Genomic DNA, 11,620 nt, shown 5'->3' on the forward strand with positions numbered 1-11,620 from the left:
TTGGTACCGGGGATCAAACTCGGGTCCTTGCGCTTGCAAGGCAGGCCACCAAACCACTGAGCTAAATCCCTGGCCCACCTTTCTCTTTTTTTTATTCCTTCTGGGTTCTCAAAGTATCAGGATGTCTTCAGCTGATATAATCTTGGCCTTGAGCACCAAAGCAACACAGAACTGTTGAGACCTCAGCTGTGATGGTTAGGCACATGGAGTTATGTTTCTACATTCCATAGCTGGCCTGGAGGCAAGACGATTAAGCTTTAGACAGTCTTAATCATAGCTTATTATAAAATGATTTTTTGCTCAAAATTATGCAGAATGGCTCTTGACAAGATCTCAATTTAATTGTCACTCTGCAGAAACTTTATTACTACATGGCTTGACTGTGTTTTCTTGTGGAGTCCCATATCCTTTTTCCAGATCAAAGTGTTCAATAAATTGCCTGTATCTCTCAAAATGAAAGCTTTTAGGACCATAGATTGTACCTGTCATATTCAGTGTTGTGTTCTCAGGATGTGCCTACTACCAATGAGTACTTAATATTTATTCAGTGGTTGAGAACTTACTGTATTTCATGTATTTGTTATTTTCATAGCTTCCTTCTGAATGGGTTATGGAGGTATATATCTGCTTGGGGAATATATCTGCTTTGAGGCTCCTTCTTGCCTGGCACTGGTGCCCTGATCCACTTCCTGACCGCCATAAACTAAGCAGCTTTGCTCCACCATTCCCTTCTGCCATGGTGATCCTGCCTTGGAGCCAGCTGACCTTGAACAGTTTTCCGAAACCCTGAACCAAACAAACCTCTTCTTTAAGTTGTGGTGTCAGATATTTTTCCATCAAAAGGAAAACTGATTGAACAAGAAAACTGATACTGAGAATGGGGTCATTCTTGTGATTATACCTGACCGTGTGGTTCAGAAACCTTTGGAACTTCTGTGTGAGAGGAGTTGGGAAAAGTTTGGAGAATTAGGCTAGATGATCCTTAAGTGCTATAAGCAGAGCCTGATGGCTAATTCTGAGGACCAGAATACTGATAGGAATGTGGACAGTAAAGGCAGATCATGAGATTTTAGTTTGGAAATAGGACTCCATGTAGAAGTGGCCATGCGTGTTACACTTTGGCAAAAAAATTGCCTGCATTTTGCTTGTGTCCTGAGACTCCACCATTGGTTTGAAAATGTTTTTTTCTTTATTATTGTTATTTAAAAATTTTTATTAGTACACATTTACACTATGTAATGATTATATTTATTGTGGTGAGTTGGTACATGTACATAACACATCTTAATTCTTTTTATTTCTCTTACCCCTCTACTTTCACCCATCTCCTTCCATATAGCTAGTAATTAGCTAACCAAAAACTACCTGGCTGGTAAGTAGCAAAGCTGGGATTTAAAGCCAGACAGTCTGGCTTAGAAAATGTGTTCTTAGCCATACTGAACACAATTTCTCAGTATTTACCTTTTTATGATGTAACCCTGATACATAACCTCACTTAAAATCAGTCACTAATTAATTTAACCCTAGTCAGAGAAATAATATAGTGTAAGGGTCAAAAGTGGGCTATGGAGCTTATTTCTACTACTTATAGATTATATGACTTTGGGCAAGTTGCTTAACTTTTCTGTGGCTTGATTTCCTATGCAGATAGTCCTTATTAAGCCTACCTATTTAAAATTATTTGGTAATAAGGGAGAGGAAAAAAATATGAGAAACTGAAAAAATGGAAATAAAGTGTTTGTAAATGGGGAGGGGAGGAGGGGGTGAAGGGAGGGCAGGGACAAGGGGAAAAAATGAGAATCAAGACCTATTATGTAAAGGTACAGAATCCCAATGATGAATGTAATTGTATTGTATACCTAGATTGTACCAATAAACTCAATAAAAGGAAAAAAAAAACAATAAAATTATTTGGACTTATCATGAGGCACAGTGTTTGGACGTACAACCTGCTGCTCCAGCTTAGACTTTTTTTTTTTTTGTAATTCTGTACAACTTTCCTAAATGTCTTTTTTTGGGAACAGAACTTGTTTATATAGTACTTGTCATTTTTGCTGAGTGTACTCTATAGTATAGTACTGTAGTTTTATGTTCTGTTATGCATTACAGTACTACATGTTACATTAGTGTCATGCAAATAAAAGCAAAGGTAGAGCTTCCTTTGACCATCTTTTTCTTCTGAATATTGTAATGTACATAGTATATGTAATTCCTCATTTTGTGGCCAATTCTGTTATGGACTTAGTTGCAGGATTGGAATTTAGTCATTAAATGAGGAATATCTGTATATAAATGGAAATGATAATAGTAACTACTTCATAGTGTTGTTGTAAAGATCAGTTGCATTTTTATATTTAAGGTTTCTAGAATTCATAATAAACAATCTCTATTAGCTGTTAATCATTTTTCCTCTCAGGTCCAAATCCAACCCTTCTTTCCAGGTCATCATAAACTTTTCTTATGTTTAGATCTTCTCTTCCCATGGTTTGTCTAAAGTTTCAAAATCTCTCCTTTATTGAAAATTCAAAGTTTTGCAAGGCCTGCTTTCTGAATTCACTTCTCAGTGGCTATTCAAGCTAGTAATGTGAGTGAGCTTCTTGGCATTCCTAATTAGTCCTAACAGTTCCTCCCTAATCCCTTGGATTCCATTCATCTGGCAAAGCAAAAAAAAAAATAGGTCATGCATGAGAAAATTCTTTCTTGAATCTTTGCTTGCAACCAAGACTTATTCTGCTAGCTAAAATCTTTGTTTGTTTTTCTTTTTCTTTTCATTTTGGGTAGTCAGCTATGACCTACTTTTCTTCCTTTTTAATACCATTCTTCCCCACTAAAATGTTAGCTTTGGAGCTTAACTGTCAGTGACTCTCTGTTTTCACAGCTTCCTTCTTGTTTATCCTCTTTAGCTAGTGTTATGCTTACTAAAATAGAACTTGAAAGACATTTTGTTAATACCAGCACTTGGGAGGCTGAGATAGGAGGATCTCCTCGAATTTGAGGCCAGCCTAGACCTTCAAATTTTCTTGAGACCCTGTCTCAAGAAAAAAAGAAAAAAAATATTTTTGTTTCAGAAATCATGAATATGACCTTTAAAATACTTTCACTAACAGTCATAGAAAATCTACCATGCTGAGGCAATAGTTCTCTCATTTTTAAATGTGTAAAATATACAAGATCAAATCAAACACCTTTTAAAATAAGAATGTAAAATGCTATTTATGTACATAGATCTACTTTACAGAAGATTTTCATAAATTTATTTTTAAAAACAACTGTACCTAATTTAGATAATATTCCCAGAATTATTCAGGAGTTCAAACATATTTTAAAGATTCAACCAAGCAATAAAATTTAGAACTATATCCTTTCTTCATAATTAGTATAGGCTGAAAGACAGAATGGGAGAAATACTACTTTCATTTCCAAATAATCTTCCAGAGCTTTCTTATAGATGAAGGGATAAGCAAACTTGAAGAAAACCAAAGATCATTAAGCATCCATCGAAGTAAGGCATGCGGAAGAATTGGCAGAAACAACAGAATTAGAGCTTTAAAAACTACAGATGTGGGGGCTGGTGATTTAGCTCAGTGGTGCCGCTGCCTGACTCCCAAGCCCAAGGTCTGGGTTTGATTCTCAGTACCAAAAAAACCAAAACAAAACAAAAAAACCCAAAACCAACCAACCAAACAAAAATCTATAGATGTGGGAATTTTCAGATACATAATATATAATACTATGCATTAAATTTGTGGGCCAGGGATTTAGCTCAGTGGTTCTGCCACCTGCCTCACAAGACCCCAGTTCAATCCCTGGTACCAAAACAAAACAAACAAACAAAAATTTGTAAAGAAGGCCAGATGTGGTGGTACACATCTCTAATCCTAGCACTTGGGAGGCTGAGGCAGGAGGATTGGCTCAAGTTCAAGGCCAGTCTGGGCTACATAGGGAGTTGAAGGCCAGCCTGAACTACATTGCCAGACCCTATCTAAAAAAAAAAAAAAAATGTAGGAAAGTAAAGTATGGATTCATAAAAGGCAGGTTATATATATTTTTTTCTAGTTTTTATTGTGCTAAAGCACAACTAACATAACATTTACAGCCTTAAAAATTTTACAGTATACAACTCAATGGCATTAAATACAGTCACAGTTTTGTTCAAGTATTACCACCATTCATCTCTTTAGCTCTTTGTATCTTGTAAAAGTGACATTGCATATCCACTAAACAGTGACACCTCACCTGTTCTACCCCTTAGCATGGTAATTCTGACTTCTGTCTCTATGATTTTGATTACTGTAAGTACCTCAATAACTAGAATCATATAGTATTTGTCCTTTTTGTGGCTGGCTTGTTATACTTAGTGTAACATCCTGAAGGTTCATCCGTGTTATTGCATATTTCAGCATTTCCTTTTTAAGGCTGAATGATTGTCAGTTGTGTAGATAGGCAATTTCACTTACTCATCTGTGCTCTGGTTACTTCTGTGTTAGCTATTGTGAGTGATGCTGCCATGAGCGTGAGCGTACAGATCCATCCTTAAGACCTTGCTTTTCATTCTTTTGGGTATGTTATACCCAAGAAGTGGAATTGCTAGATCACATGGTAATTCTATTTTTATTTTTATTATTTATTTTTTGGTACCAGGGATCAAACTTGGAAACCTTACACTTGTGAGGCCGGCGATGGAACCACTGAGCTAAATCCCCGGCCCAGTAATTCTGTTTTTAACTTTTTGAGGAACTGATGCACTGTTTACCACAATTATACAGTTATATCAACAGAGCACAAAGATTCTGATTTTTCTGGATCTTTTCCAACACTTGTTGCTTTCTGGCATTTTGAAAGTAGCCATCTTAATTGGTATGAATTATTAAATAGTTCATTGTTTGGATTTGCGTTTCTCTAATGAGTGATGCATTTCTCATGTAGCGATGTTGAACATATTTTCATTTGTATAGATATCTATTCAAGTCCTTTACTTGTATTTTGGTCCTGTTGTCTGAGTTTTGTTGTTATTGTTGCTTTTAAATTCAAGACATTCTATAAATATTCTGTATTAATTTTTTGTCAGATTTGCAATTTGCAGATGTTTTCCGCTATGCTGCAGGTTACCTTTTTACTCTCTTAATAGTGTATTTTCATGCACAAAATTTTAAAATTCTGTCTGTTTTTAGTTTTTTTGTCTATGCTTTTGGTGCTATATCTAAGAGTTTATTGCTAAATTCAATGTATTTAAATTTCCCCCCTATGCTTTACCCTAAGGTTTTTTTTTTTTCTGAAAATTGTTTTCGGTATTATATTTAGACCTTTAATCCGTTTGAGTTAATTTTTGTATATAGTTAGGTAAATTCACCTTTTACATGTATATTCTTCAGCCCCATTTTTTGAAAAGTATCATTATTGATGGTTTTAGCACCCTTCTCAAAAATTACTTGACCATTTATGTGAGGGCTTACACTTGTACTTTGGGGAAGAACTGATGATTTGGAAGGAATTCTTCTAGGTGTTAGAAACGTTATTAATAGAAGAGAAATGAGGGAGAAGGAAAACTCTGAAAGCAGAGAAGTATTCAAATTAAAAGGAGGGAATTAAGGAGCACAGTAAACTTTTGAAAGCACCAGACGTAAGTCAGTCCCTCAGTTTATGTTTTGTCTAAGCAGCTGTGTTATGGTTCTGTGAATTCCTAGCTAATGCTCATAAGTTATAAATGAATAAGACATAGCCCAGGAACCAAAATCTGGGTCAATTTCAAAATAAGCAGACTGAGCTATGAGATTTACTCAAGGATGCTGGGGATGTAGCTTAGCTGTGCAGGCGTGAGGGCCTGAGTTTCATAGGTACCAACAAAACAAGACAAAAAACAGAAGATTTACTCAAGAAAAAGCAGGTTCTCTGTGACTTGATGGCAGATGCCTAGGCAAGTTACTAACCCCTTCATGCCTCAGATGACCCATTGGAAAATGACTATAATAATAAGAATATAACCCATAAGATTGTTCCAGGACTTAAATGAGTTAATATTTATAAAGCATTTTAGTAATGCCTAACTTGCAAACTGGGCAGACAGTTCAAAAGTTACATCTTTTATCCATTATTTCCTCCGCCCCTATAGATATACCCGAGTATCCCTTAGCTCAGAAGTTCTAGTTTAGGGTCAGGGATTTAGCTCAGTGGTTCCACCACCTGCTTCGCAAGTGAAAGGTCCTGAGTTCAATCCCTGGTACAAAAAAAAAAAGTTCTAGTTTATTGTACAGTGTGTTTTCAAATCCTCTCATCATGCCAAGGGTTAGTTATGGGGCACATTCTGGCAAGGAGTTTCTTATTAAAGTAGTGCAGTTGTTAGCTTGAGATCAGATAGAAGTCACTGAACTTGCTATGAGCATAACATAGTTTTAGCAAGGGTGCAAGGGTGGAGGATGACTCATACAGGCATTTTTGGGGTAGTTGGTTATTAAATCCCTTGGATTTGTTACTGTTACCTACTTATAATTTTTCATACCTTGTAGCAGTTGTTCTTAACTTGTGGACGGATACAGACTCAAGATAATGTTCTTGCTAGTCTAATACAAAAATGAGAAAAACAAGGACAATGTAAGATTGCCTGTAAGTGTAAAATGACCAACTGTCTCCTTTTGGCAGCACTGCCCTTTACTCTGATATTATCTTTTTGCACTTGTGAAGCAGTTAGCAGAACTACTGAGACAAATTCCTGGCCCATCATTCTTAATTAGTAAAAGATATGATTACAACCCTGTATCACTCCTCTAAACCTAATAGCATTAAAATTATAGTTCTGTAAATTCCATAAATATGACAATGGTATCAATTACTCAAAAGGAAGACCTTCATGACAGCTTGGGAAAATCCTAATGAACCTCAAGTTTTCTTCTTCATCTTCTCCTTCTCCTTTTTCTTTTCTTTTCTTTTTTTTTTTTTTTCAGCACTAGGGATTGAACCCAGTACTTACACTTGCAAGGCAGGCTCAGTGACACTGAGCTAAACCCCCAGTCCAAGTGTTTTTCTTTTTTTGTGGCCAAGAGTATATACTGTATCTTTGCCTGACTCAAAGATTTCTGAAAGAGGAGAAAGGACCAATAGCAAAATACAGACTCCTCAGCATCTGGAATCAAGACACCTGGGAAACAACAATTTAGTGAAGAAAAAAGAAATAATTTCCCAGAATCAAAAAAGAGCTGACAGGAAAATTAGAAACTATGGATAAACTGAAGACAATGCAGACAAAAGCAAGCAAGCAAGAAAGCAAGTAAGCAGCCTGGAATGCGAAACCTAGCTCCTGGGAAGGAAAACTTATCTTCACTAACAAAAACCAAATAAAAAACAAAACAATAGAACATGAGAAAAAAAGGTAAGAAAATGCCTCCCTAAACTCCCAACTCCACCAAAGCTGATCCATGGGGCATAGATGGGGAGAAACTCAAATAGTCAAACAGCTGAATTTTACAAGGTGATAGAAAACAACAAACCAGTAAGGTACTGAGCAAGCTGATAGATAATATAACTAAAGAGATGATGGACTTAAAAAACAAATGATTAGTGAGCCTAACGAAGATAATAATAAGTACCTATGTTAAACAAAATGTTGCAAGACACAAATGGCCAGTTTAGAAAAAAAAAAAAATATAGAGTTAAGAGGTACCAAACAAATCCAAGGGATAAAAGAGAGTGTGTGTGTCAGCTAGAAAATGGGGCAGATGCCTGTAACCATGTACTTAGAATGGTAATTTTTTTCCCCGGTACTGAGAATCAAACTCAGGACCTTGCACTTGCAAGGCAGGCATGGTGCCACTGAGCTAAATTCGCAGCCCTAATCATGTACTTAGAGATAGCTTAAAAACCTCAAGAAGTTCAATCCCTGGTACCAAAAAAACCCCCAAGAGATCATGAAAACTCCAATAGCTGCTAGTGGATACAAAGAAGATTTAAGATTGATTGGAATTAGTGAAAAATCAAGAGACAGCACAAATGGCATGAGAAACCTGTGTATAGAAATCATAACAGAAGGTTTTCTAAGTGTAGGGAAAGAATTTAACATACAGGTAAGCAAGTCATCTTGAATCCCAAATAGCCATGATTAGAAAATGACTGCACCACACATCAGTCAAAAGCCCAGAAGTCTAACATATAAGGACAGAATCTTCAAAGGTGTTAGAAAAAGGCAGCAAATCACTTATAAAGGTAAACTCACAAGAATTACAGTAGACTTCTCAACACAAACTTTAAAGGCCAGGACAGCTGGGAGTGAGGTATTTCATGCCATAAAAGAAAACAACTTCCAGCCCAAACTAATATATTCTGAAAAACTCTTTTAAAATTGGCTGATAAAAATGTCTGCATGACAAAGAGTACCTTAAGAAATTCATGACCATTAAACCAGCACTCTGCAAAATTCTCAAGGATATCCTAGAAAGGCACAACTGAGCTAACAATGTCAAAAAGTCTAGTGGAATGAATAGATCCAGTAAAGTGAGCAGTTGTGCAAAAGGAAAATAATGCAATGACAAGTTTAAGTCAATACCTTTCTCAATGTGAATGGTCTCAATTTTTCTATCAAAAGACACAGATTGTCAGGTCTGGTAGTGCACACTTGTAACCTCAACATTCAGGAGGCTAAGGCAAGAGGATCCCTGTGAGTTCAAGGCCAACCTGGGCTACACAGTAAGTTTAAGTTTAGCTTGAACTATATAGGGAAACCCTATCCCAAAAAGGAAAAAAAAACAAACAACAGATTGACAAACTAGATTAAAAACAAAACATACTGCCTACCTCACAAGTGCAAGGTCCTGAGTTTGATCTTTGGTACCAAAAACAAAGCAAAAACAAAACAAAAAAATAAAATGAAACCCAATGTGATGCTATATATAAAAAACACATTTAATTTTTTAAAAAAACTCATAGACTAAAAAAGTCAAAGGATGGAAAACAGTATTTCATGCAACAGGAACCCCAAAATAAGCAAGAACAGCTATCCTATTTTCAGCAAAGTATACTTCAACGCAAAACTGATCAGAAAAGCAAAGAAGGTTACTACATCCTGATTAAAGAGTAATTCTACAGGAAGACATAATGATTAAAGATAATGCACCAAATACTGGCATACTAAACTTCATAAATACTACTGTGCATAAACTATCAGATAAACATCAGCAGAATTATAGTGGGGAACTTCAATACTCACTGTCACAACTAGATCAACTACATTAAAAAAATCAAAGAAGTGTCAGAGTTGAAACACATCTGCGAACCAATGGACTTAATAGATAACTGAAAAATATTTCACCCAACCAGAGTAAACATTTTTCAAAGCAGCACACAGAACTTTCTACAAAATAAACCACACATGAGCCCCTGAAGCATGCTTAAATAAAGGTAAAAGAGTTTAAATTGTCTTATGCATATTATCAGACCATAGTGCAATGAAACTAAAAATCAGTGGGAAAAACCCATGAAAATTATGCAAACAAATGGGGGAAATTAAGCAATACACTAATGGGTCAGAGATGAAATTAAGAAATGAGATAATTCTTAGAATCAAATGATAATGCCCATACAACATAGCAGAAGCTATGGGACACAATGACATCCAAAGAAGGAAGTTTATAGCTGTGAATGCCCACATCAGAAAAACAGAATGAGTGCAAACAAATAACCAAATAATGCACCTCAAAGTCCTAGAAAAACAAGAACATTACAAATCCAAAACTCCATTTATTAAAGAGACTATCTTGCCTACAGTGAGGATGGTTGGCTCCTTTGACAAAGATGAGGTAGCTGAGTACATCTGGAGTTGTTTTTGTATCTTCCAATCTATTCTGCTGATCCTCAGGTCTGTTTCTTTGCCAGTACCATGAGTTTTTATAACAGTGGCTTTGCAGTATAGTTTCAAACTGGGAATTGTTATACCCTCTGCCATGTCTCTGTTGCCTCGGATGGCTTTTGGTATTCTAGGTCTCTTCTGGTTCCAAATGAATTTTGTATTATTTTCTCTAGTTCTGTGAAATATAGTGTTGGAATTTCAATCGGCATTGCTTTGAATCTGAATAGCCAGTTTTGGTAGTATGGCCATTTTCACTATGTTGATTCTTCTTACCCAGGAGCAGGGGACATCTTTCCATTTTCTCATATCCTCTTCAATCTCTTTTTTTCAGAGTGTTATAGTTTTCATTGTAGAGATCTTTTGCTTCTTTGGCTACATAGTAAGTTCAAGGACAGTCAGAACTACATAGTGGGACCCTGTCCCCCCCCAAAAAAAATTGATAAAGGTGAATTCACAACAGGTACTGCCAAATGCAGACTGTTAGTAACTACTTTAAAGATCTATACTCCACTAATTGGAGAATCCAGAAAAAACAGATAGATTTGTAGATACATATGAATTACAAAAACTGAAACAAGAAGGTAAAAAACCATGAACAACCTAATAACATGCAGCAAAATTGAGGAAGTAATAAAAACACATACAAACTATAAAAAAGCACAGGACCTGATGGATTCCACACTAAATTCTACCAGAACTTCAGGGAGGGTTTACCAGTTCTCCTCAAACTGTTTAATAAATCTGAAAGGGAAGAAGTATACCCAAAGTCATTCCTGGAAGCTATCATTACCTTGATTTTAAACCCAGACAGGAAAAAAAGAAAAATAAAACCAGACAAGGATCTAACTAGAAAAGAGCATTGAATTCCAATCTCTTTAATGAACATATATGTCAAATTCCTCACCAGGATACTGGCAAACAGAATGCAACAAATCATCAAGATCGTGCATCACAACAGAGTAGTCTTCATCCAAGAGATGCAAGGGTGGTTCAATATACACAAAGCAACTAACTTTAAAGCACCATGTAAGCAGAAGGAAGGACAGAAATCATGTGATCATCTCAATAGATGAAGAAAAGCCCTTTGGACGAAATTCAACATTCATTCATGATAAAGAACCCTGAAGAAAATAAAGGAGGATCTTACCTCAGTCTGGTAAGTCATTCATGACAAAACTGCCAAAATCATATTAAATGGGGAAATCTTACAGCTTTTCCTCTAAAATCAAGAAGATGAAAACGATGTCCACGATTAGCACTCATGTTTGGTATAGTACCTGAAACTTTAGTGACAGTGGTCAGATAAGAGAGAGAAGCAAAAGGGACACATATAGGAAAGGAAGAAGTCCTTATCCTTATTTTCAGATGAAAACAGAAGTAAAGGATCTCTGTAGCAAAGACTAAAGTAGGAGAAAAGGAATATTGAAGAGGACATCAGGAGATGAAAAGATATCACCTGTTTCCGCATAAGGCAGAAGCTAGTGTCACTGGAAGGCTAGGGAAAAGGATATAAGGGAAAAGAAAAAAATATGACAAAATGAAAAAAATGGAAGTAAAATGGCCACACTACCCAAACTGATATATAAATGTAATCAATTCTAGTCAAAATACCAACAGCATTTCTCATAGAACTAGAGAAAACGATCCTACAATTCCCAAGGAGTCAGACCTAGAATAGTAAAAACAATCCTTGGCAACAAGAGCAAAGCAGGAGGTATCATAATCCCAGATTTCAAGTTTTATTACAAAGCTACAGTGATTTTTTGGAAAACAGCATGGTACTGGCAC

This window comes from Fukomys damarensis, unplaced genomic scaffold, assembly GCF_012274545.1.
Source record: "Fukomys damarensis isolate Sample0158 unplaced genomic scaffold, DMR_v1.0_HiC HiC_scaffold_31, whole genome shotgun sequence".
Taxonomy (NCBI): Eukaryota; Metazoa; Chordata; class Mammalia; order Rodentia; family Bathyergidae; genus Fukomys; species Fukomys damarensis.